The sequence below is a fragment of the Pelodiscus sinensis genome, chromosome 7, assembly GCF_049634645.1.
Source record: "Pelodiscus sinensis isolate JC-2024 chromosome 7, ASM4963464v1, whole genome shotgun sequence".
NCBI classification, from domain to species: domain Eukaryota; kingdom Metazoa; phylum Chordata; order Testudines; family Trionychidae; genus Pelodiscus; species Pelodiscus sinensis.
In genome coordinates, this window is record NC_134717.1 from 9043392 (window position 1) to 9071211 (window position 27820).

Genomic DNA, 27820 nt, shown 5'->3' on the forward strand with positions numbered 1-27820 from the left:
ATAGTCCTGTCTTTTGTTTCAGTAGAAAAGAGGTTTTCGAACTCTGAGGCACAGCTTTGTAAGGCAAAGCTGCTAGCTGACTGCAAGAGGCTTTGCTCCGCAGGTATGAGCGATCACACCTCACACTGGCTGCAGATCGCTGTTCCCAGCCAATGGAAGTTGTGGGAAGTAGTATCCCGCGCAGGTAAATAAAATGTCTTGCAGCCAGCTAGCGGCTTACCCTTAAAAACTGTGACCCAGAATTTGAAAACCTCTGTAGTAGAGAGTAGTGGTTATAAAAGGACCACTATAGCTTATCTATGTGCCTCAATTTACCCACCTCTATTAAAATAAATAATAAATAATAATAATATCTCCTCACAAGTATGTTATAAAGCTTAATCAGTAACTGTAACACACTTGAATATACAACTACAAAGCATTATTACTTAGTCCTCTTCTCTCTTTTGCTGTGTATTGTTGGGTCTCTAAAATTCTTCCAATCAAATCGCTGTGACTGTTTTCTAAATCATATGAAATTAAACAATTTTAAAAGGTACTTCCAGATAACTGAGAATCATTATGAGACGTATTAATTTCTAAACAAATTAAACCACTAGATGAATTCTGTTACAAGCATGTAATAGTCATCAGTTGCTTTGTGCAATACTTGCCATTTTCATATGGAGAAATATATCAACACACTTCATCTTCAAAAACAGTAAAAATTACCATTTGGTGACCATTACCCAGTAATCAGGATCCCTCTGGAACCTCATTAAGTAGGCATTTTACAATTGTCAATGTATTTAAAAACGAGGCGAGTAACAAACTGTGTAATTGTGGCACAAAGAAATGAATACATTTTATTTTGCTAATCATTTCCCTCAGTGTGTAATTCCCTCGGCTAAATCCCTCGCAGGTGCGATGCTACCAATTTCTTTATTCACTCACTTCAGTGGACTTAAACCTAGGATTAGTTTGGCCCATTTTCACAAAGAGGTGAAGTCCCAGCAGTATGTAATTTGCATCTCATTTCATAAAGCCGTCATAGTTTTCCAGCTTTTTCATTTTTCCTCCACAGAAAAAAAAGGTGGTTAGGGTTGGTTTGTTTGTTTTTTTAAGTTAAAGGAAACAACACCCCTGCATATCAGCAGTTTCAAGGTTGTGTCGCCATACTGGGTCGTGGAATATTAGGCACTGGATCATTTGCAAATTTAAGGTGTCATGATCTCTTAAAATGTCCTTCATTACATAACATTTCAATCATTTAAATGTCAGACTTTTGACGTATTTGCGGTAAGACTTGCTTATTTGCAAAGAGTTTTTTACACACCACATGCATACACAACATAGCGGTTATGAATGCAGTCTCGTAGCAAGAGTGCTTTCCACACACTGTCAGGTTTGCTAACACTGTGGAGACTCCAGTTGCAAGGCTTAATCAACAAACCTTAATCCTGAAAAAGTGGATTAGTGTTGTAATAAGAAAAAGAAGTTGAGAAACCCAGTCATGAGATGCATCTACATCTGAAAATAAAAATACAAACGTAACTGCAACAGAGAGTTCTAGTGTAACAGACACACTTCTGCCACATTGGCCTTGTCCAAACCAACTACTAAACAGAAAAGCAAATAATGGAGTAGGCAGTATGGAGTAGGCAATATAGTGACGCTTTTTTGCAACATGTTTTCATCGAGCTAACACAACTCCAAATCCAAAGCCACAGTGTGTTATTTACAATAAGGTGCTTACAAATGGGAGTTTACAATTAAAGTTGACCATGAGTAGTCCTTTGGCACCTTAGGGCATGTCTACACTAGGAAATTATTTCAAAATAAGTAAATTTGAAATAACTCCCAAAATAACAAAATTGAAATAGTGTGTCCCCACTATGGAAGAGCATCGAAATTGCTCAGAATTATTTTGATATAGTGCGTCCACACTAATGGGAGCCTGCCTCGGATTTAGAGCCCCCAGAAGCACGCCAGGGAGGTCACCGAGAGGGTGGATACTTCCTGTGCCTGCTTGGTCAGGCAAGCTGCGACACGTGCTTTCAGGGGCGCCTCTCTACGGAGACCCAGTGCATGGCTGCTTGGTGGGGCTGCGAGCTGCAGCAACAGCGGTGGCAGCCCAGCAGGGCCAGAAGTCCAGGAGCGTGGTTGCCTGGTGGGGTTAGAAGTCCCAGCGTGTGGCTGCATCCTGGAGCTGTGGCAGTGGCAACTGCCCAGGAGGGCAGCGAGCCAGCAGCGTGTGGGAAGCCGTCTAGGAGGCCAGCCAGGTCAGGGATGGGGGCAGTGCCAAGGGGGCCAGAAATGACTTTCCCTTGTCCAGCAAAATCCCTCATTCAGAACTGGTCAGGTCCCAAGGGTGCCGGGTTAGAGAGGTCCAAATGTAACATCCCATTAAGAGAAAATGATCCATAGCAGAGACGTTAGCATGTAGTTAACACAATTAACCAATAAGCCTGGACTTATAGATTATTCCTAACGACTAACACACACACACCCCTTTCTGCCTCTGTGGGAGTCAGGAGCTGATGCCGGCCCCACCCCTCCTGCCTCCTACAGAGGCAGCAGCATGGGGTGGGAGGAGAGGGAGCAGGCAGGAGCCAGTCCTTGCTGGGGAGCCTGCTTAAAAGCTGGCTTTCCATGTGTACTGGCTGCTGCCTGCCCCCCAACTCCTCTGCACCACTGCCTCTTCCATCTCCCCCTGCGTGTAAACAAAAATTCAACAGTTACACGTTTACCCAAAAACACATTTGCTAACATTCCTAGTCCACACAATTGGTGAAAAACTTATTTTACCACGATCTCTGGATATGATACAATTTTTTAAAAGATTCTATTGAAAAATTGAGATGTATTCCTCTCAGTCATTAAACAGTGTCTCAGTGGATGCGTGATACTACAGAGCATTTGGAAGCTCATCTTATTACCCGGTTACAGGTACGCAAGCAGGTATTTTGTTCTTCAACTTGATGAGAGTACAGATATTTCAAATTGGGAAACACTGTTAATTTTATGTGAGGGAGGCACGGCAAGATGGCTATATGAAAGATTTGTCATGTCGTCTGACTAACAACCAATGCAACAGGAGCACGGATATCTAAAGCACTGCATGACTGTGTAACTGGAAAAATGCAAATCTGACTGGGCTAATTGCAAAAAAATTACAAGTGAAAGGTGGAGCAAATATGACAAATAGAGGAGTTGTGAAAAAATATCTGAAGCAGCTGGTTGTTTGGAATTACTGTTTCATTTAGCAGGAAGCTTAAGGGGATTTCCTCTGATCTTTCAGCAATACCGAAGGAAGTAGTGAAAACTGTTAATTTCGTTAATGGAAGCTACCAGAACAACAGGCTTTCTGAAGTGTTATCCTCAGAAACGGGGAGGAGAGTTCTCTCATTTACTGTTTCACACTGAAGCACAGTGGCTCTCTCAGTGCAGGGTGCTTACATGAGTTCCCTAACAGGAAAGAGATTCACATTTTCCTGGTAGAAAAACAATCTAACTTGACAAATTTGTTTGGCAACGACAGGTGGTTAATAAAGTTGTCATAGCTCGCTGACATTTTCTCAATTTTAAACTAACCGAATTTGAAGTTACAAGAATGAGGCAGTGGTTTGTTTCAACACTCTGAATAGATAGAAGCATTCCAAAAGTCATTAGCACTGTGGCAAGCGCACTTGAAAAGTAACTGTCCAAGCAACGGCATATTCCCAACAGTTACAAAACCGGGAGAATGGCATCAGTGCAGAAAAAGTGAATGAAATGTAAAGTGTCATACAGTTATCTCTCCTTCTCTGACAATTTTAGTTGCTACATCCCTGAAGAAGGATATGATAATCTGAAGGGAAAGTGTGGGTGAGCCTTCTGCTTTCAAAAAACTTGAGTCAATAAAAAAGCTAAACTTGAGCAAGAAAGAGAGCTGCTGAAAATCACCTGTGATAGCACACTGAAAATATGCCAAAAGTCATTCAATTTGTCATTGTTTTGGACAAGTGTTTTCAAAGAATATCCACTGGTAAGTAAGATTAGTGCTCTGTTGTTGCTACAGTTAACAACAAACTACTTGAGTGAACTGGGATTTCTGATTTTGACAAGGTTAAAAAGAAAAGAAAAAAAGGAAATGACTTAACAGCGTATCTGATAGTCAGGTGGCGCTGTCATGTGGAAATCCAGATTGCAACAAGATTATGAACAACAGGTAGACCCACCCATCACATTAAGTAAGCGAAACTCAACATGATCACCTTTTTCACTGCATTATACTATATTTAAAAATGTTTTATAAGCAGGGGCGGCCCTAGACTAGCTGCCAGCAACTGGCATCCTAGGCGAACCATGCAATCGGCGCCCCCACCTCCAAACCCCTCAATGATATTGTGCCACCATTTGGTGCCCCATTTAACTTGGCGCCCTAGGCGACCGCCTAATTCACCTATGTGGACGGGCTGCCCCTATAAGTAACGTTAATATCTAACTTTAGTTATTACTTAAAGTGAAGCATCAGAGGGGTAGCCGTGTTAGTCTGGAATTAAAAAAAAAACGTAAACAACAATGGTCCTGTAGCACTTTGGAGACTAATCAAAAGATATAAATAGAATCATGAGCTTTTCTGCGCACATCCTGCTTGAAGAAGGGATTGTTATTTCTGAAGGGGTTGGGTTTTTTTGGAAGTGAAGCGGTTAAAGTTATTCCTTTATGCCTTTGTTAGGATTTTTTGAAGGCTATAGTCAGAAGACTTGTTTTGGGTCATGTAGATAAATGTTTTTCTTACAGTCACAAGAAAAATGGTCTGAAAAACACTATTGTACAAGGTCCCATTTTCCATGAACGTTCTTATAATGAATAGTACAACACAGTAGAAGACAACCTGTGGCCCACAGGCCACATGCACCCCATCAGGATCCTGTGTAGAGAGCTGGTAGGTAAGGTCCCATGGGAAAAAAGACTAAGGGGGAAAACAACTGAAGAGAGTCGGCAGTTTTTCAAAGGGACATTATTAAGGGCCCAAAAGCAAGCTATTCCACTGCACAGGAAAGATAGAAAGTATGGCAAAAGACGGCCTTGGCTTAACCAGGAGATTTTACATGATCTAAAGATTTAAAAATCAGAAAGGAGTCCTATAAAAAGTGGAAACTAGGACAAATTACAAAGGATGAATATAAGCAAACAATACAGGTACGCAGAAGCAAGATTAGAAAGGCAAAGGAACAAAATGAGCTCAAACTAGCTACAGACATAAAGGGTAACAAGAAACTTTCTATAAATATATTAGAAGCAAGAGGAAGACCAAGGACAGGATAGGCCCATTGCTCAGTGAGCAAAAAGAAACAGTAACCGGAAATTTGGAAATGGCAGAGGTGCTTAATGACTTCTTTGTTTCGGTCTTCACCAAGAAGTCTGATGATGAGGGAATGCCTAACATAGTGAATACTAGTGGGAATGGGGTAGGTTTAGAAGATAAAATAAAAAAAGGACAATTTAAAAATCACTCAGACAAGTTGGAAGTCTGCAAGTCACCAGGGCCTGATTAAATGCATCCTAGAATATTCAGGGAGCTTATGGAGGAAATATCTGAGCCTTTAAGCTATCATCTTTGAAAAATCATGGAAGATGGGAGAAATTCCAGAAGATCGGAAAAGGGTAAATATAGTGCCCATCTATAACATGGGAAATAAAAACAACCCAGGAAGGATAATGGAGCAAGTAATTAAGGAATTCATCTGCAAACACTTGGAAGATAATAGGGTGATAGGTAACAGCCAGCATGGATTGTACAGAACCAATCATGTCAAACCAATCTGACAGCTTTCTTTGATAGGATAAGGGAGAAGCAGTGGATGTGGTATATCTAGACTTTAGTAAGGCATTTGATACGGTCTCGCATGATATTCTTATCAATAAACTAGGCAAATAGAACTTAGATGGGGCTACTATAAGGTGGGTGCATAACTGGCTGGATAACCAGTCTCAGAGAATAGTTATTAATGGCTCACAATCCTGCTGGAAAGGTATAACAAATGGGGTTCCGCAAGGGTCTGTTTTGGGACCAGTTTGTTCAATATCTTCATCAACGATTTAGATATTAGCATAGAGCAGGGGTGGACAATAATTTTTGGTGGGGGGGGGGCAACTCCAAGGTTTCGGTAAGTGGTCAAGGGAGGCACTTGTCTGTGGACAGTGTGCGGGGTCTAGGTTGGAGGGTGGGTACAGAAGGGTGCACGGGGTAAGGGACTGGGGTTCAGGAGATGGTATGGAGTCTGAGAGGGTGTTTGGGTGGAGGAGGAGTTGTGACCTGGGTCGGGGGATTGGGGTGCAGGGTCAGTGAGGGAGTGTGGGTGCAGGAAAGGATTCTGGCCTGGGGGAGGGGGTAGGAGGAGGTACAAGGTCTGGGAAGGAGTTGTTACCTGGAGCAGGGAGTGCAGAGAGTTTGGATGGTGATCTGGGGAAGGGAATTGGGGTGCCACAGGCAGGTGCCAGCTGGGAGGAGTTTACCTAAATGTCTTATGGTCAGCAGGCTGCAGCACCCCCAAGACAGGCTGGGCTCCCTGCCTGCTGCAGCCCCAGCCCGCTTGAAAATACAGGCTGCTCCCTCCACGTGGCTCTCAACTCAGGGTAGGGAAAGAGGATTGCACTGCCCCAGACTCTCGGGCCAATCTCTCAGCTCCGATTGGCTAGCTATTTCCAGCCAATAGGAGCTGAGAGATTGGCTGAAGTTAGTTCTTATTAGCCAGTTGTTTCTGGCCAATAGGAGCTGAGGATTAGGCTGGGGGCCGGGGGAGATCACACAAAAGCCTCCCCCTCCCTGCAGAACAGGGAGACACAGGGACTGTGTTTTAAACCGCGGCAGCGACGTGTGCCTGAGAGTCCTGGCAGAGTGGACCGTGAGCTGGATCTGGTGGCTTGGCGGGCCAGATCCGGCCCTTGGGCCGTATTTTGCCCAGCCCTGGCATAAAGAGAACGCTTATTAAGTTCATAGATGATACCAAGCTGGGAGGGGTTGCAAGTGCTTTGGAGGACAGGGTCATAATTCAACATGATCTGGACAAATTGGAGAAAAGGTCTGAGGTGAACAGGATGACATTTAATAAGGACAAACGCAAAGTACTCCACTTAGAATCAGTTTCACACATACAGAACGGGAAGCGACTGTCTAGGAAGGAGTACTGCAGAAAAGGATCTAAAGGTCATAGTGGACCACAAGCTAAATATGAGTCAACAGTGTGGCGCTGTTGCAAAAAAAAGCAAACATGATTCTGGCATGCATTAACAGGAGTGTTGTGAGAAAGACATGAGAAGTCATTCTTTCGCTCTACTCTGCGCTGATCAGGCCTCAATTGGAGTATTGTGTCCAGTTCTGGGCCCCACATTTCAAAAAAGATGTGGAGAAACCGGAGAAGGTACAGAGAAGAGCAACAAGAATGATTAAAGGTCTAGAGAACATGAAGGAAGACTGAAAGAATTGGGCTTGTTTAGTTTGGAAAGGAGAAGACCTAGAGGGGACATGATAGTGGTTTTCAGTTATCTAAAAGGGTGTCAAAAGGAGGAGTGAGAAAAATTGTCCTTCTTGGCCTCTGAGGATAGGACAAGAAACATTGGGCTTAAACTGCAGCAAGGGAGGTTTCGGTTGGACATTAGGAAAAACTTCCCAACTGTCAAGGTGGTAAAATACTGGAATAAATTGCCTAGGGAGGTTGTGGAATCTCCATCTCTGGAAATATTTAAGAGCAGGTTAGATAGACATCTATCAAGGATATTCTAGACGGTACTGGGTCCTGCCGTGAAGGCAGGGAATTGGACACGATGATCTCTCGAGGTCCCTTCCAGTTCTAGTGTTCTATGATTCTATGTATGGCCCGTTTACTGTTGTCTGCGGGAAAGGTTGCCAGATAACACTGGCTTCCATCCATGTAGTTTGTTTTCCCTATCGGTATTACTAAAGTGACATGCACATAAAGCAAGGGTATGTGAAGTGAGGTGTTTGCTGATTACACACTGCATTGATTGTAAGAGCCGTGCTTCCTCTGCATCCAATCAGCAAACCCTGGAAATTCTAGGTACACAAGCAGAGTTAGCAAAACTACACTATCCCAAGAGACTGTCTTGTTTATAACTACCCTGCAGCCCACTAAGCTGAAGGAGGGCCATTCATGCAGCCCGCTCACTAATCTTGGTTGCCCATCACTTGGTACAATATCTGTAAAGATAAAATAGAGCATTTATGGTTCAACATCTTGTGAGGACTGTAAATTAACGATTAAATTTTTGATCTTTAAAAAAATGTTCTGGCATTAACCACAATAGCCACCATGTCAGCTGCGGTCCAAGAAAAGACAAAACTAAAATAATCCAGTCTTGAATTCCAGTTTCACTTTCAAAGGGATCTAAGGAAGTTAGGGCTTGTGGAAATTAACCCAGATTAGTTAAACTGCATTAAAGCCCTGTGTGGACACTCTTATTCTAAATTAAAGTGTCCTTAATTTGTTTTATCTTAATTCATTCCAGAAGTAAATTAGTCATTTGTCAATTTCACATGGTAACAAGACTGCCCAGACACTGCATACTGTGAAACTAAAGGCTTTAAATCTCAACTAGAAAAACAATTAAGCACTTCAATCTTCAGCTTTTACTGTGAAACTAGAGCACAGCTGTAATTCAAGGACCCTGTCTGACTCTTTCTCATGCTCTCTACTGTTAAAGGTTAAGAATCTTGTTTCTCTGTAACACATTTTTACTCATATACAGATTATTACCCAACTAATGGCCACAGAGGATAGGATTGGAACAGGATTGCTGGGTCACTTAATCCAAACTTTTGGGTCAAGGTAGGAAAAATTCAACACTATACTTATTGAATCTAGAGAGCTCAACAGCTCTCCTGAGTTTGCTGTGACTACCTCATTAAGCAAACTACTCCATTGTCCAATTGCCCTCAACCATCTGACAGTTTTTCCTCATTTCCAATTTGCATGTGCTCTTTATTAGGTTGAAGCCCACTGTTCCTTGTGTTTCTAATGTCATTTCATCTTCCTGGTATTTTATGACCCTTAAGTTGATTGTCTCCCCATTACACACTGCTTTTGACAAATAAGCTGCCAAATTCCCTTTAACCCTCATAAGTCTATCATGCTGGCTGCCCATCTAGTTACACTATTAAGCTTTACGGGTTTTTTGGTTCGATTAAGTAAGAATGCTGTCCCTGTACATGGGATCCCATGGGTGGTCTGAGCAAAATGTAGTAAGTGGCTCTTCAAACTCCTTTACCCATGTGAGAAATCCTCCAAGAAAAAGGTCTTAAGCGTAGATTTGTTCTTTACAAAGGCATCGTATCCCAAACGGATAGTTTGTCATCCTCCATTAGCAAATCTCTCCCTTCCTGACTGCTTTCAAAGGGCCAGATTTGTATCACCTTTATTCAAGACAGCCCTCTTACTTCAGACTAAGTCACTACTCAACGCGTGTAAGAGAGGCACAATTTGGTTGTTAGTAACACTTAATTTATTTGCATCTTCTGGCATCTGATATGCATTACTTTGCCATTCTTTACATATAACTTGAGTCCAATCCACTCCTGAAACTATGCAGATCTTTCTGTATGTTTACATGGTGCTTTCTTTCTCGGTCTCAAATCCCCTCTCTCTTCCCAACCTCAATAACCAAATAGAGAGCTGCTTTTTGTTAAAGAAATATGCCGGTGTGCAAGCCACTTGCTTCCATTTCCAAAGCCTTTAAATAAGCAGACATGACAAGTGCTGCAGTGAGCATATTCCAAAGTGAATCAAGTAAACAAAACAACAGGACCTGATTAGCAGGAATCTATGTACGTGAAAATCAGGCCCACAAAGCCATTTTTAAAAATGACATTTCTGTGCTGGCTTAATAGAATCAGGCTGCTGTATTTCAGAAGCAGCATCAGTGAATTGAAGCAATAAATCTCGTCTGATCAGTTTAATTAAACGGTAGTAAGCAGCAAAGCAGGCTACACAGCCTCTGTGAGAACACACATATACACTAATTCACAATATAAAATCTTTTGCATCTCCTCCATGATTTATTTGCAAATAACTTAATAATAATATGACTAGAGACCCATCTAGCAGACCCCATGTTACATTACAGGAAATATTTTATGTAGTTTGAATCTGTTTATTTCTCTTGTTTCTCTCTTTTTCTATTTATTTATTTTTAATTTTGGCCTCATCTCCCCCAGAGAGCAGAATGGCACAGAAATTATTCTTTAAGTGGAACTGTAGCTGTTTGGTGAAAATCTCGATGGTCTTAATTAGGCAAAGGCTCTTAAACTCATGGAGATTTAAACTGCCAGAAGCAGAAACCCACTGAATGTAATGTGCTTTAGATAAACAACAGGGAAAATAGTACAAATAGCCCAATGTTATATGGCCTGACAAAGTTTTCCCTTACTTGGATCAGCAGTATAGTTTTAGTGTTGATTTTTTATTATTTTTGGAACTTTGCAATAGACTCTTAAATATCATGAACTGGGATTCATAAAAATAATGAACCATCCGCATATGTTTTCTAATTATAATTTTACAAAGACAGTTTCACCATGTTTATTTACACGTCTTTAACCAGGAAGTACAAAAAACCCCCACAAAGATTTAATCTCTTTACTAGAAGGCCAAACAACTTCATGTGTTGTATTTTTAAAAACTGCATGACACCTGCAGTGGCTTTTATGATGTCAGATGCACTGCTGAATACTGTTTCACACCACTGGTGCAGTCTTAACTGAAAGGTTAATAAAGATGCATGATCCTTTGCTAATAAAATCTGAGCCCAATGCAAAGAGGATACATTTCAACTTTGAGGAGGGGGGAAAAGGGAAAGCAATGAAAACAGCAGCGAAGGAAGAATTCCGTCTCCTCCGAAGGCTGTGCTGGAACAGTGATGTTGGATGGAGTAATCTGTAGAGTCCGATGGTGGATGAACATGGGGAGGGCAGCAATGTGGGCCTGAATCAGACAGTTTGTATCTTCATCTAAAGTTTGGAGGTAATCAGATCTGTAATCTTTTGAGTAGCCCATTAAAGAAAGAGATAGACAATTATGGAGTTTGGATCCCAAGCTCAAGAGAGGGTTTCTGTTCAGGCCCATCTATGGGTTTGATGCTCCATATCACTTTGGTGGAATCTGCTGTGCTCTAAAGGCCAAGTGTTTTCTCTTTCCATAGATGTTTTCCGGAGAGACAGAGTCATCACTAGCAGAGGGCAGCTTAGCGTCATCTAGAGGGGAGCAGAACTACAGCACCCCCGAGAGAAATCCCTGCTCCCTCTGCCAGCTTGCACTGAAAAGCACGCTTCTCGCCTGCTCTGTTACTTTAAGGAAACAGCAGGCAAGGTCAGCTGTCAAAACACATACTTTTTAAAGTCCTCCCATTTCTATAGACCCATATCCCACAGACACCTCTCCTCCCCAACCCCAAATGGTCCAGGTCCTAAAGTCTTTATTTACTGAGACTAAAGCCCCATTGAGGTAAATGGATAGGAGGATCTGATCCAGTGTTCCAAAGGAATTTTGCTCTAACATAGAACTAAGTGCTGCAGGCTTTTGCTCTTAAGTTTCCAAAATGACTCATGGAAATGACCTCCTACTGGGTTCACTGGGACAGTCGCTTTGGCAGGCTATTTTTGAAGGCATCAGTGTCAGCATTCAGACAAGTCATCAGCTAAGAGATTTAAGAATGACTGATTCTCCTTTTCCTCTGAAGCAGGCATACCTAACTCATAATATACTGCATTCTTCATTCCATGGTTTTGGAGAAAGACTCCCTTGTAACACTGGGGAGGGATCGCCCATCTCTCACACTGCGATGACCATCTCTCAAAAATTAAGGATCCAGTCTATTTAGTTCCATGAATAATCAATGACCAGTAGCACCGGCTTGCAGGTGGAACTTGACGATGGCTAGATGGGGGGGGGGGTGGGGGGTGAGGAGTACTCTTCTGTGGTGTCAGGAAGTCTAAATGCATTATGCCATATTGACAGTCCATCACCTTTGTATCATGTCACTGCCATTATTTTTCTTGCCAAGGAGTAAAAACCCCATCTCCATCTCTGAAACTCCCTTCTTTTTCTTCTGCTTCACCACCACATTCTTAGGAGATGGAAATCCCTTCAGAAATTATGTTCAATATGCCAAAGGAGTCTGTCCTCAAGGGATGAGCATTCTGTCTCCAGTGCACTCCCACCTCCTGTTGTCTCCAAAGAGAGACCCTAGAATTGAGCTATCAAACAACGGAGCGCACCAACTACTTACTATGCCTTCCCCTCTGGTAACTTATAGTAACCGAAGAACATGGAAGTAGCTTCTCGTTAGGACGACTCCCGCCTTGGGAAATCTTTGTTGGGACTTTCTACAGAGACCATCACTGACTAATGCTTTGCACTAATATAGCACTTTTTTTTTTCAAAGATTGAAACCAAGACTCAAAGTTTAGTTTACTAGCCAGAGTTTACACTGAGTTATCAGCAGAACCCAGTAGTCCTAGCTCCCAGTCGTTTGTTCTATCCAGTAGGCAGCACCTCTCACACCACTGTACTGGGCCACATCAGGAGAACTAGAGGATCACATAAGCCCCTGGGCAGAACTCTGGCCTCTGTTGATGTAAAGTATAGACTAATTCAAGTGGTCCATGTCTTTCACTTTGAAACGTTTCCTCGGACATATAAGTACTTTTCATGCAAATTTTTACGACTCATCCTGTATGAGATTCTAAATAGTCATTCAACCAACACATCTTAATGGCTCTGAAGATGATATTATGGCATATCAGGTCAATGATCTGCATTTTATTATCTCCCTAAACACATATTTACAAGCAGCACCACACAGGCTATAAAAATCTATTGTGTCAAACTCTTACATTATTAGCTTGAGTAGCTTTTTTTGTTGTGTTGTACAAATACTGCTTTTCTAAATATTTAACAATGACACAAGTGACTGCTTTAGTCACTGCTTCTAGGACTGATTAAGATAGGATATGATGGAGATCTCTAGTTAGCATGAAATATTTTGTACCATATAAGCTGTAATTATCAGGTTTGCCACATGCTGCAGTTTTCAAGGACTAAGCTCTGAAATGGGGTAGCATTTTCTAAGAAGTTAAAAAAATGAATAGCACCACATCTCTGTGATGTACTGTTTGCATCCCAGGGTCATGATTATGTGTCACGGCAATGCTGGGACATCACGATGTAAATGACATCAGAGATGTGAGGACTTTATCCCATTCTGTTCTCTGGAGGGATGAAGTATAAGAAATGGCAACTCCATAAGAACAGGTACAGAATGCAGAATCAGGTGCGACTTGGCGCTTTCCAATGATTTGTTGCACCAGCTCTGATCTTGCAAAGCACAGGCTAAATTTTAGCCTCAATAGGATTACTCACACATCCCATGGGGTGAACTGACCATGTGTATGAATACAGTGTCAGAGGCCAATCATTGCGTTTCTCATACGCATTTGGAACAGAAACAGTAAGACACAGACTCATACATACACAGGATGTTAAAATAAACCCTCCAAGGCAAGTTGGCAGGGGAATACTGTTCACAATATTTAAATCAAATTGAATTAATACCAGAGGATAGCTAGGTATTTATCCAAATATATATAAGCAGCAGCAGAGGCCAGTACTGAGACAGACATCTATCCTGGATGGATGGCTTTGCAGCCTTGAAAAAACACTAGGCACAAATCAAATATGAACGAACATTAGCTGCTGCAGCATTTCAGATGATGTACTGATAGCAAGACAAGGTAGATCATGTGTATATTTTATTGAACTACTATATAAACTGTTACACACAAGGACTTCAAGCCAAAAAGATTCTTCAGGGGCTGACTACAGAAAGAACATTTCTGGCCTGAAAGCCTCTCTGTGTTTTGGGCCAAGGAAAGGTACCTGCCTCTGTATGTTTCATCTCAAACAGCTGAAAATGTTTCTGCATTCTATTAGTGACACCGCAAAACAATACCAGTGATGACTTGGACTGAGTTGCCTTGCCCATTAGAAAGATCTTCACCATCTCAGTGTTCCATTTACTTTTTGCACTGTTTTCTGTAGTTGTAGAGCACTCACCGTGGTGATTAGGGGCCAAGCCGAAACTAGAAGCAAGTCAAAGCTTTTGAAGTTTTAAGAGGCACACAAGCATCTTGAAGTACACAGGACTAATTTTGCTGGACATTGAAATTCAGCTATCTTTAGGATGGAACTCCACAGCTGATTTAACAGCACTAGACAACAATTAAGGAAATGAAAAATATATCCAAATAAAAATGCAAGTGGTTTTACGAAAAAAAGAATGCAGTTACCCAAATTAGGATGTGGTCATGACACTGAGGCCATATCTACATATACAGGAAGACTGACCTAGTAAAGACCTGCTAAATCGAATGCTGAGGGCATCCCCGTCAGCACTGGTACTCCAACTCCAACTCCTATCTCCAATGCAACAAGTTAGGGAAGTTGATGGGAACATTTCTCCCATTGACATCCCGCGGCAAGCATGGCACCAAAACTTGGTTTAAGGTACGTCATAAGAACATAAGAATGGCCATACTGGATCAGACCAAAGGTCCATCTAGCCCAGTAGCCTGTCTGCTGACAATGGACAGTGCCAGGTGCCCCAGAGGGGCTGGACCGAAGACAATGATCAAGCAATTTGTCTCCTGCCATCCATCTCCAGCTTTTGACAAACAGAGGCCAGAGGCACTATTCCTTACCCCCTAGCTAATAGCCTTTTATGGACCTAACCTCCAGGAATTTATCTAGCTCTTTTTTAAAACTCTGTTATAGTCCTAGCCTTCACAGCCTCCTCTGGCAAGGAGTTCCACAGGTTGACTACACGCTGTGTGAAGAAGTTTATTTTATTAGTTTTAAACCTGCTACCCATTAATTTAATTTGGTGTCCTCTAGTTCTTATATTATGGGAACAAGTAACTTTTCTTTATTCACCCTCTCCATACCACTCATGATTTGATATACCTCTATCATATCCCCCCGCAGTCTCTCTTCTAAACTGAAAAGTCCCAGTCTCTTTAGCCTCTCCTCACATGGGACCTGTTCCAAACCCCTAATCATTTTAGTTGCCCTTTTCTGAACCTTTTCTAATGCCAAAATATCTTTTTTGAGGTGAGGAGACCACATCTATACGCAATATTCAAGATGTGGGCATACTATAGTTTTATATAGGGGAGTGTAAAGGACAGGAATAGGTTAGGGTCTAATCCTGCCTTTATTATCCATCCAGCACCCCCACCGAGGCCCGACTGTCCCCACGGTCTACCCTCCCCGGGGGTCCTAAATCCTATCCCGCAGGGCTTCTACTGTCTGCCCCGACCACTCGGATCTGTCCATGGTCCCAATCCCCTCCTGTCTTGGGTTAGTTTGCAGGCGCCTCACCCATGTTTGTCGTTCGTCTCTGGGTTCCACCCTACAGGCCTTGGCTATCGCTCGCCACACTATCCCAGAGTGGCTGAGGTAGGTAGGGGGATTCGGGCCCACCCTCACTCCGAGCCCCAACCCAGGGCCCTAAGGACTGGGGTCCGTGACCCTTGTCCGGTTGGTCGGGGGAAGCTTCCCTCAACGCACCAACCCATGGGCCTTTCCAGCGGCCATGCCCTGGGTCACTTCCTACTTACTTGCTAAATCAGCGTCAGTCCTGGGGGTGCTCCCGCGGTCAGTGTCCTGTGAGCAGAAGAATCCGGTCTCTGCTGCCTCTGCGCCCCATCCCCTTCTGGGTTCAGTGGCGCCCTCTTTAAGTGTCCGACTGCACCTGCGCAGGAGTTGCCGGGGCCACCCTACCGGCGCCTCGGCCCCACTCCCACCTTCCTTTGCTGGGCGAAGCGGAAACTGGAGCCTGCTGGCAGCTGCCGAGCATGCTCCGTAAAGCTGTCTTGGCTCATGCGACAGCTTTTCCCCCCAGTACACCGGGATCGGCACTGAGAGAGTGCAAGACCCACCGGGGTCCCCATCACAGGGCAGTAAGATATTCTTCATCTTATTTTCTATCCCTTTTTTAATAATTCCTAGCATCCTATTTGCTTTTTTGACTGCCGTTGCACACTGCATGGACGTTTTCAGAGAACTAGCCACGATAACTCCAAGATCTCTTTCCTGATTAGTTGTAGCTAAATTAGCCCCCATCATATTGTATGTATAATTGGGGTTATTTTTTCCAAAGTGCATTACTTTACACTTATCCACATTACATTTCATTCGTCATTTTGTTGCCCAATCACTCAGTTTGGTGAGGCCGAAATTGACCTCCGGAGGCCAAAAACAACCCCCCAGACTGCAGCGGCCAAAATCGACCTCTGGAGGCCATAAACTCCAGCTACATTTTTTATGTAGCTGGAATTCCACACCTTAAGCCGACCTTCCCCCGTAGCCTGGGCCTGGACTGACTGTAACTTCCAGTCTTACACAAAATGTCCTTGGATCTCTTATTAATAGCTCTTGCAGTAGTGTGATGGCCACCATCCTGGCCAATGCATTGGGAACTGAGCCAGAGAACTCCAGCGCTAAAAACATGATTTGCTAAAGGCTGAACTTATGAGCTGGCAGGCATGACAAACTGTATCCTCTACAAATTAACAGAGGAAAGGACCTATAAACACACACCAGAGAATTAAAGTAACCCCTTGCAGTTCTACCTGAGACTGGGCCACCATTGTGTGGAGTGCTATGAATCCATATAAAAAGACAGCCTTCTGCCATGAATCTCTTAAAATACAATGACACAAAAGTAATATTAACATCCCCATTTCACGGAGGAGGAATTGATGCACAAGCAGATCATGTGACTTGCCCAAGGATTCACAGGAACTCTGTGGCAGAGCCAGAAATGAAACCCTACTTTTCTGTGTCTTTTCAGTTCCACACCTGAAACACATGACAAAGGGTCAGATTTTCAAAGTGATTCAGGCCCCTAAATATGCAGATTAATACCTGGAGGAAATTTCAGAAGCTCCTTGGTAGAGCTAGTCAAAAATTTTTAACTGAGCCACTTTCCATTAAAGAATGCACTTTCATCAAAGTCAAAACCCTTCATGAAATAGTGTCAGCTTTGCAAAATTTTCAATTTGCAGAGGGGGAAAAAAAAAGAATCAGAGTTCTGACAAAATGTCAAAAAAATTCCCATTCTGGCACTTTCAGAATAAACATTTTGATTGATCATTCTGAAATTACTTTTCATGTCCATTGCTGTTATAATACTAAACATAATACTAAGCAACAACTTTTTAAAAAGCCAAAAATGGAAAGTGCTTTTCAGATTTTTCATTCCCGGAGAATTTTGAAATTTTAGGAATTTGATGCTAATTGCAATGCAGAAGCTTTTGCAAAAACAGTTTCTATCATCTGCTCAGCTCTATGCACATGTGTCTTGCTCCCCAGTGATTTCTAGGTGCTTTTGACAATTCCACTAGGTTCCTAACTGCATTTTTAGGCACCTAAATTCCTTTAATAAATCAGGCCCAATGGAGCTGTTTTGCAACTCATCTGGAAACTGAATTTTGTATTCCCACAACATAAGCTAAATTGCATCTCCATGGATATCACTTAACATCATGAGTCAGTAAATCTCACTATCATTTCCCTCAAAAAAACCACCAACCCCTTTATAAGGATGGTGACAGAATTTAGCTATAATGCGCTAAGGTTGTAGCAGCCAATATCATTCTTTCCCCAAAGGAACCTTTAGGTTTATGACAAATCGGGGATGATGCTCAGCAGTGATTTGATGAGCTCCACAACAGCCGCCAAGGTCTGCATGCCACTGCAGCACAGCTGGAAACATACACTGCCGCATCATTAACTGGGTAATAATTCAGGGCTTGCCATACACAGAATATTACTAACTTTTTGATGAGTAATTTGGGGCCACAATCAGCTGCGAAGCCCTCTAGGAAAGATGCACTCTCCGCGGGAGGATTTATCGGAAAAAGGACTGCATGGTTATTAACAAAATGGCCTGTCCTCTAAATCTTGACACAAATCAGAATCAAAAGCCTATGTCATATTCCTGAAGCATTTCAATGTTTTCCAATTTAAATTTTAAAAAGGGATTTAAATAGTATGAAGCTATGATGAATTGAGAGACTATGATGCTTAAAGGATATCTAGGGTATATCATCTCACATGACAGCTAGGATAGTATTCAGCTTGAAAAAAAAACTTCATTAATGAAAGTTGCCTAGGGCTTGATGGTAACATTATTATGTGATCTGAGTAAAGGGCGGAGCATAACAGTACTGGCACAGGTGTAGCCACAATTCCTTCCAAGCCCTGCAAGAGGAGTAAGCAACCCAACCCATTGAATGGATCACTCCATGACCCTCTGTACAGGGCCAGTTTGGCCAGCTACACTAGACAGGAAATACAGCGGACAGCATCAGGACTCCTCCCAGCTTGCAGATAACGCCACAATCTGGGCAGAGGGGGAAGCATGCACGAGTGAAGTACTGTGTGGCCAAGCATGGGATGTTGACACTCTAGCTCAGGAGTGGGGAACCTGTTTAGGAGCAGGTGCCACTGATCCACAGAAAAAGAGTTGGGGACTGCACACAAGTGAGAAGCCAAAAAAAACCCCAAACCCTCACTGTCGGGTCCAGGCTAGTAGATTTTGTGTGCTCCAGTCCTGCAGTAGGGTGCAGATCCCCCAATACTGGGGGGGGGGGGAGCCTTGAACCTTAGGGGGTGCATCCAGGCAAGAAAGGGGCTGCATCCGGCTCCCAGGCCTGTGGTTCCCCACCCCTGCTCTTGCTGGTACTAATTGTCTGCGTGTATAATACAATAAAACCTTTCCATAGCTCTCAGTCACTGGCAGCCTGAGGTTTAAACAGCACACTTAGGCCCGCTTTACATCTAAGCCAGTGTTTCCCAATTTTATTTGGCCACGGAACCCTTTTAAACTCCAGATAATTTTGCGGAACCCCTAATAACAGTCTAATTAATATATGGAGCTGAAAAAGTAGACCACAAATAAGTAAGAACAACAATAAACAAATGCTAAACAAGATAATGAGATCAACATTTAGTTTAATTGCACATATTTAAAAACAAAAAAAATCACATAATATTAATTATTATTTTTTAAATCATTAAATGTTATTGTAATGGAATTTTCTTGAGGAACCCTTATTTTCATTTTGCCGAACCCCGGGGTTCCGCAGAACACTATTTGGGAAACACTGATCTAAGTATTAGATCCACCTAACTACATTGCTCAGGGCTGTGAAAAAAGTTGTGTCCTTTGTGACTTAGATAGGTCAACCTAAAATCCACAGTAGACACAGCTTCCATCAACCTAGTTACTGCTTCTCAGAAAGCTGGATTATCTATAGCAATGGAAAATCCCTTCTGTCAACTCAAGAACCGTCTATACTGCAGCACCATAGCTATGGTGTAGACACACCTTAAGTAGGTAGCCATCTAGAGCAGTAATTCCCAAACTTTTTGGCATCACAACCTCTTTTTTATTTTTGAGAAACCCTCAAACCTTTCCAAAAAAATAGCAACAAAACTTGGGTTGGGATTGACGGGGAGGGGTTTGTGGCTGGGTTGCCTTGTGCCCCCCCCGGAATTTCTTCATGCCCCCCAGTTTGGGAACCCATGATATAGAGCATCATGTCTAAGGATGTGTCTACATTTCTATTGGGGGTGTAATTCCCAGATCAAGGAGACATGTCTGCACTAGCTATAGTACAGTGGTGCAAGTGGTGGGAGGGGCTAGCCACCCTGAGTATGTGCCTAGCATCTTAGATGGGACCATGCTCAGCATGGTACTGCTCCCACAGCTTGTACGTCACTATTTTTAGCACACGAGCTCAATCAGAGCAGGCACAAGTCTCCTCGTGATGCACATCACACCCCCAGCTCAAAGTGCCAACATGCCAACACCACCTAAAAGCACAATTGCTACTCCAGAACTGTGCTGTTCCTTAGCTCTGATATTTTTGATCACCCACAAACTACTGAGCAGAAAGGTTACAGATGGAGGAAGGCCTGTTGGAAGCAATGGAGCCATCTGAGGTGGGGTGAGAAAACACAAGGTACAACATTTTTGCCTAGCGCCAGTCTTGATTTCAGCCAGAACCATTTATACACGGCTGAATCTTTTCAGTCTTACATATTCCAAAGGAGCCTACTTTAAAGAATTACAATACATAAGAATAATTATATTTCCTTACATTATTTATACACGAGGGATGAGAAACGGAAAACTTAGTCTCTCTCATTCATAAAAAATACCGTTTTCCTTCCTAAACTACATCCAGGGCTTGAAAAGGGAGACAAGCTACAGAATAAACCAAGGAGACGTCTTTCCTACTATCACCAAAAGGAGCCGAAAAGCAAGGGAGGAACAAATGGGGAGCAGGAGGTGTCACAGATATGGGGAAACCAGATTCCTACAGGGCAAGAGTATTATGGGAGAAGAACACATAGGATGAGCGCATGGGGAGTGTGTCTCTACAATGGAAAGGAAAAGCCACTCCCACTTTGTAATCCTACATCTCCAGGGGGGCAGAAATCAGCCACAGCCATACTCCAAAGGTTTGCACAAGTCAGGTGGCATGTGTCACCCCATATGGAATCTGCAAATCTTACTAGATCAAAACTCTTCATTCAGGACTTGCCTCATGCAAAGCCATTGCTGGAGAATAAATACATGGATTTCCCTTACTGGCACTTCACATTTTCCAGTTACAAGTGCTAAGCACTGGGCTATGGCATGAGCAATTCTCCAGGAGTGGGATCAGAGGAGATGGAATGGGCTTAGAGTAACATTGACTTTCACCCCTTGCAAGTGCAGGGGTTAGCCCTTGCAAGTGCTGGGGTTAGTGTCTCTGAGGGTATGTCTACACTACAATGTTAATTCGAACTAACTTAGTTCGAATTAGTTAATTGGAACTAAGTTAATTCGAACTAACGGATCCAGACTAAAAAACTAGTTCGAATTAGCGTTTTGCTAATTCGAACTAGCATGTCCACATTAAGTGGACCCTGAACCGAGGTTAAGGATGACCGGAACCAGTGCCGGCAGGGCATCAGAGGAGGACTTAGAGCGTGGAGACGCTGTCTCAGGCTAGCTGAGGGCTGCGCTTAAAGGGTCCCGACCCCCACCCCGGACAGACAGTTCTCAGGGGTGCCCCACTTGCAAAGCAGTCCTGGCTTGGAGTGCCCGGACTACCCACACTGGGAATATCACACCACTCAGCCATCAGCCCGGCTGCACTTGCCGCAGGCTGCCATCTGGGGAGAGAGGGCAATTGGGGGGCTGCAGGAGAGCTTCCACCCCCAGAAGCCCACAGAACCAGCCCAGTCCTCCCCATCAGGGGCTCGTGCCCCATTCCTCCCTCACCTCCTTCCACTTACCCTTCCCTAGCCCCCCTTCTTATTGATGTACAAAATAAAGATAACGTGTCTTCCAAAATGGAATCTGTCTTTATTGAACAAAAATTGGGGAGACTGGGAAAAGGAGGTGGGAGGGGGAAGAGAGAGGCTGGGAGAGGTGAGGGCAACTAAAATGATCAGGGATTGGGAACAGGTCCCATATGAAGAGAGGCTAAAGAGACTGGGACTTTTCAGCTTAGAAAAGAGGAGACTGAGGGGGGACAGGAAAGAGGTCTCTAAAAGCAGGAGTTGGGTGAAGAGGGTGCCTACAGAAAAGTTCTTCCTTAGTTCCCATAAAGAAGGACTAGAGGACACCAAAGGAAAGGAATGGGTAGCAGGCTTCAAACTAGTAACAGAAAGTTGTTCTTCACAAAGCAAAGAGTCAACCTGTGGAACTCCTTGCTGCAGGAGGCTGTGAAGGCTACAACTAGAACAGAGTTGAAAGGGAAATGAGATCAATTCATGGAGGTTGGGTCCATGGAGTGGTATTAGCCAGGGGGTAGGAGTGGTGTCCCTGCCCAAGGTTTGTGGAAGGCTGGAGAGGGATGGCACGAGACAAATGGCTTGGTCACTGTCTTCGGTCCATCCCCTCCAGGGTCCCTAGGGTTGGCCGCTGTCGGCAGACAGGCTACTGGGCTAGATGGACCTTTGGTCTGACCCAGGACGGCCATTGTAAGCTCAGGGCTCAGGGTCGGGGGTCTCAGTGGACCCCCTTGATTCTCTTGCACACCTGCTCCTGGGTGGCCACGCTGGCAGCTCTCCTGCCCTAGACGGCCACTTTCCTGTGCCTAGTGCGGAGATCGTGGACAAGGTCCACGATGTCTGCACTAGACCAGGCAGGTGCCCACCTCTTGTGGTCCCGGGCAAGCTCCCGGGAGCCGCCAGCCTGGTCCCGGGAAGAGGGGGAGGACTGGGGGGCATCGGGTGGGTGGCTCGATCCGTGCCAGGTGCAGGGTCTGCTGGCTGGGTGCTGGCAGGCTTGCTCCTGGCACGGGCAACGTAGCCAGCCCGTGCCCCTTTAAGTGGTCCGGGGCCGGGAGGGGGCATAGAGTTTCCCTGGTGTTGGCCAGAGTGGCCACCAGGGAAACCTGGGGAGGGCTAGCCTCCCACTAGTTCGAATTAAGGGGCTACACACCCCTTAATTCGAACTAGCTAGTTCGAACTAGGCTTAATCCTCGTAAAATGAGGTTTTCCTAGTTCGAACTAAGCGCTCCGTTAGTTCGAATTAACTTTGTAGTGTAGACATACCCTGAGTATTACATTAAACAGCTGCTGTGTTTGATTTCTACAAACAGGTCAAGTTTTGCTCAAAGACTTTACCAGCAGCAGGTCAGCAAGAAGATAAGAGGAACACTCACACAAGATATGGGACAATACCAACTGGCCTCTCATTCCCTTTATTAAAGCCCTGCTGGATCCCGTTTGGAGGTGCAGAGGAAAACACCAATAAATATCCAGCAATGAAAGCTAATCCATGTTCACAGCATTTTAATAAATAAGAATGAATACATAAATCCAGGCAGATTCCAATGGCTCTTGCCAATAGTTCATTTTTTTAAAATGACTTCATGAAGGGACATGGAAATTTTCTAGTATTCGGCGCCAAGAACTGTCATCCCACTGGCTTCAATAAGAGTGTATTGGGGGTCCTCGAAGTTTTATAATTCACCATGCAAATCTGTAAATCAAGCTGATGCTGTCTAAGCTTGGCCTCCAGAGATAAAGCATCCGTTGCAGATAGGCCACCATTTTTTTAATGTAGAGGGCATGAAAAAATGTTTGAGACACTTTATTTGAACCCAGTTTCTAATTTGATCTGATGTCAGCTCTGACTGCTCAGGAGCTGATTTCCTCCAGGTATGGTGGGCAGTCACATTAAGATTTGGGAAATTCAATTACCTTTTGACACGTTGCAATATTCATCACCTGCTAGAAAGCAGTTGCCTCTTCCCTTTCCCCCCAATATAAAGGATGATTGTAAAACACGGATGTTAACAACTACTAGGTTAACTGTTTAACAGATAAGCAGTCACTGACTGGTTAACGGTCCTGGTTAACCACAACCACCTCTCCCCCACACCTGAGCTCTACTGTTAAAACTCTGACCATGAGACTGTCTGGCAAGCGATGCCCTCACAGGGCCATAGGCTCAGGCGGTTGCTAAGGAGCCATAGCTTCCATGGAAACCTCACAGCTCCGAAGCTTAGAAACCATGACCTCAGGTGCATGAGGGCTCTCTGGTGACCTGGGAAGATGGGCCACAGAGGTTATCAAGCAGGAGGCCAAGGAAAGGGCAGCCCTGGCTTGGTGGTGAAGGGAATCCAAAAGCATGCGATACAGTCTCACATGACCTTGTTATCAATAAACTAGGAAAATACAACGTAGATAGGTCTGCGACAAAGTGAGTGTATAGCAGCTCGGATAACTGCTGTCAGAGAATACTTATCAGTGGGTCACAGTCATGCTGGCTATGGGGTCCTGCAGGGATTAGTTCTGGAACTGGTTCTGTTCAATAGCTTCACCAACAATTTAGATGATGGCATAGAGCCATGTTTCCCAATTGGTGCTCCAGGGAACCCTGGGGTTCCACGAAGCAAAACTAGGGGTTCCACGAGGAGCCGGCACTCCCCCGCCCCCTTTGAAAGAGAGAGAGAGAGAGAGCCGGCTAGCCAGCAGAGGCATGGGCAGCGAGTTGTATGGGCTCGTGGTGCCTATGCTCCACCAATATTTGGAACTGGAGCGGGCCCCAACCCCCTCGTGTATCCTCCCATTCCCAGAGCGTCCCTCTCCCAGCCCCATCCCGGCCCTGCCGTGCACAACTTCACTGAGCTCACCCTTACTGGCTGCTGCTGCCCTGCGCGGCGTGCTCAAACCGGTGAGCGGGGAGACGCCCCGGCGTGACATAACATCACAGCCCGGGATTTTAAAACTGCTGGATGCTGCGTTGTGCCACGCGGCTGAGTTGCGGGTCCGGGGACGGAGCACAAACTCCAGCCCCGCAAAGTGGAAGGCAGAAGGGAAGGGAAGGGCTGGGAGAGGAACGGGCTTGTGCGGAGGGGAAGGGGAAGGAAAAGGTCTGGCAGGTTTGTAGAGGGAGGTGTTAGAAGAGGGGATGAGGAGTGGTAGCTCACATGATCAGAGTGGGGCTACTGAAGGAGTGGGCACAAGGAGGAGAGAAGGGCTGGTGGAGGGGGTCAGGTTGCAGGAGGGCTGAGGACAGTGAGAAGGGCAGGAGTCAGGACAGCAGAGGAGGAGTTGGGAGGCAGCAGGCACCAGGAGAGCTGATGGAACAAGGGGAGGAGACATGGCAGCAGAGAAAAAAGGTAAAGGTTTAAAAATATTTATTAATAACTTGGGTGCCCCTGTGGCACATTCAAACAAGCCACCTAAACTCAGTACTGGTGCCCAATACAAAATTCATTTTGCTCATGTAAGGAAACTCTTAGGCTATGTCTACACTGGTGGTTTCTTGCACAAGAACATCTTGTGCAAGAGTTCTTGTTCAAGAACATGTCCACACTGCCATGTGCGAGCTGTGCTTTTGCACAAGAGCATCTATGGCAGTGTGGACGCTCTCTTGCCCGAGAAAGTGCCAATGGCCATTTTAACCACAGGGCTTTCTTGCGCAAGAAATTCATGTTGCCTGTCCACACTGGCCTCTTGCGCAAGAATAGTTGCGTAAAAGGGCTTATTCCTGAGCGTGAGCATCATAGTTCTTGTGCAAGAAGCCCTGATTTCATACATGAGAATGTCAGTGTACTTGTGCAAGAACACACGGCCAGTGTAGACAGGAAGCAAGTTCTTGTGCAAGAGTGGCCGCTTTGCGCGCTCTCTCACTGCGGTGCCGGGGACTTGCCATGCCTTCGCTCCTTAACAGCTCTTTGCCTGCATCGTGTCATGCACTGATGCCGGAGCGCTCCGCACTGATGAACTCAGGCCGGGAGCTTGGGGACCACTACTAAGTGCAGCTTAATTAAAAAGTCTCCTTCTGGGCTTAAAGTGCAGCAAGGGAGGTTTAGATTGGACATTAGGAAAAATTCCTAACTGTCAGGGTGGTCAAATATTGGAATAAATTTCCAAGGGAGGTGGTGGAATCTCCCTCTCTGGAGATATTTAAGAACAGGTTAGATAGACATCTGTCAGGGATGGTGTAGACGGAGCTTGGTCCTGCCTTGAGGGCGGGGGGCTGGACTCGATGACCTCTCGAGGTCCCTTCCAGTCCTATGATTCTATGATTCTTTTGTCATGCATGGCTTGAATGCCTTGCAGATTTTACAAATGTTCCACCGGATTCATTTCCCCCAGGCAACATCAACAGGAACTGTGGGGGTCGCTAATAGGCATAGGCTTACGGCATGAACCAAAAGCCTTGAAGCCTTAGACTTGTAGCATAGCCCCCAGCCTTGGGCGGGAAATGGGGCAGATGAACCCAGCCACCTCAAAGGAGCTATACTAGGATGAAACTAATTAAAAACAAATCAAAACATAAACCCCACCCTCAAAATCATTAGTAAACTTAACTACTAACTAACTAACTTTAACTTGAAGCAGTACAAACAATAGGCGAGGGTGGTTGGAAGCAAGTGAACAGTGTTCCCAGGCCGTCACGGACAATAAGAAGGAAACAAGGGGTGGTCAAGTCAGTGGGGTCATATATAAAGCGTACCATTTTGGCCCCACTCCAGGAGACTCCACAGCCAACTCGACAGATGCTGCTAGGAAAAAAGGTTCCAATGTCTGTGCATGCAGCATACACACACCTGATTGGAATCAATGTGAACAAGCACGCAAAGAACTAGCCAGAACCACCAGTGGAGAACACATTGTAGAAAAGACTCCTGGCTTTTATACCATTGTTTGTTCACTGCTGCTTTGACGCAGTGGTAAAAATGCATAAGGCCAAGTGAGCCCTGTCTACCCTACAGCTTCCACTTGTGCTGTCACTGGTGGGGGGGGGGGGGCCTGGGAACTGTGGCTCTGAGAAATCCTGGCTTAGCAAAGGCCTTAGAGACCTCATTCGGACAGTGATTTACGTCACTACAGCAATGAAAATTCCTGTCTGGAACCAAGTGCCTTACTGCAAACTTATCATAGCTCCGGGGCTAAGAGTCAAGAGGTCACAGTGTGTATTTGTTGCTCTTCCAGGCTCATTTTCCCATGAACTTGATAGACACTCAAATGCCTTGTATTCCACAGCTTGCCTGCCCCAGAAGACTAACTGTGATTATTGTAGTCTCGTTTTAATAGGAAAAGCTTGGGGATGGTGGTGGGAATGTTTTGTTTTTAAGAACGCCTCCTCTTTAAATGTACTACCACTCTTAACAGTTGTAGATACGAGTTAAACGGCAAATAAAAAGGGGTTGTTTATATAAGCATAATGGCACTAATCCTGCAAGAATAAAATTACTCAGACACACAGTTCTTACTCAAGGAGTCTCTCTGAACTCAGCATATAACTCAAGTGAGAAAGGGCAGCATGTCCAGGCCCTTAGCAAGGAGCAGGATGGCGTATGTTACAGGCACTAGTCTGGCATTCAGGAGTTAGGTTCTTTCCCAGCTTTGCCACTACCATGCTGTTCGCCATTGCACAAGACACTTCACCTTCAGGTAGCTGTAGCAAGTCCCTTTGCTTATTTGTTTTCCCTCAGTCATGCTGATAATAAAAGGGTACATCAGGAATCGCCCCAGCCATTTTGCCCATCAGAGCAGAAAACATTGTCGGACCCCTTCAATTCTCTCCCAAAAGCTGGCCAATCCATGGAGACCAAAAAAGGCTGGCCAATCAGAGCAAATTTTTAAAAAAGAAGCCACGCAGCACAGCCCCGCAGCCTAACACACACGACGGCCACCATGCTTTCCCCCGTACAGAGCTGGCCCTGCTGTACAGAGACAGAAAGAAATACATTATTTCTGAATTATGATGAAAAATAATGGGACAAGGTTTATTTACACAGGGTTGTCGGTCAGCTCTTCTGATTTTACCGTACTTTTGCACAATTCAGTGATTTTAAAAAAATCCCTTTCATTCGGTCATGTTCCCATGTGAAAATCTCAGCCTTCTTTTTAAATAGTTTCTAGTTCTCTGATCTGGAGAGAAAAGACTGAAATGATGAACCATGAATTAAGATCTCTGGATTTGAATCTCATGATTTTAAAACCAATCTCATGGTATTGGGGACCAGACTCATTGGGTTTTGAACATCTGTGGTTTTCAACACTGCGAACAAGCACTCTGCTCCTCAATGCCACACAGGAAGTCTGTGGCAAAGCTAGGAATGGAATCCATATCACCTGTCCAGAAATCAGATGCCATAATCCTAAAGCCGCCTTACTCTCAAATGTAGATTAGAGGATCAGAGAACTGGTTTGCCAGGAGCTTGGCACTGGAGCCTTTCAACTTCAGGACCTCT

At 44.4% G+C, this 27820-nt stretch overlaps 1 protein-coding gene and 1 long non-coding RNA gene across 9 annotated transcripts in view; one reads left to right on the top strand and one right to left on the bottom strand.

The window, feature by feature from the left end:
* SEMA5B (semaphorin 5B) overlaps nucleotides 1-27820 on the bottom strand; it is a 372195-nt gene that overhangs the window by 257840 nt on the left and 86535 nt on the right. The window lies entirely within an intron of this gene.
* Nucleotides 10865-22839, top strand: LOC142830146 (uncharacterized). The gene is made up of 3 exons (XR_012905122.1): nucleotides 10865-11003; nucleotides 11182-11348; nucleotides 22706-22839. It is a non-coding gene; the product is annotated as an uncharacterized LOC142830146 (long non-coding RNA).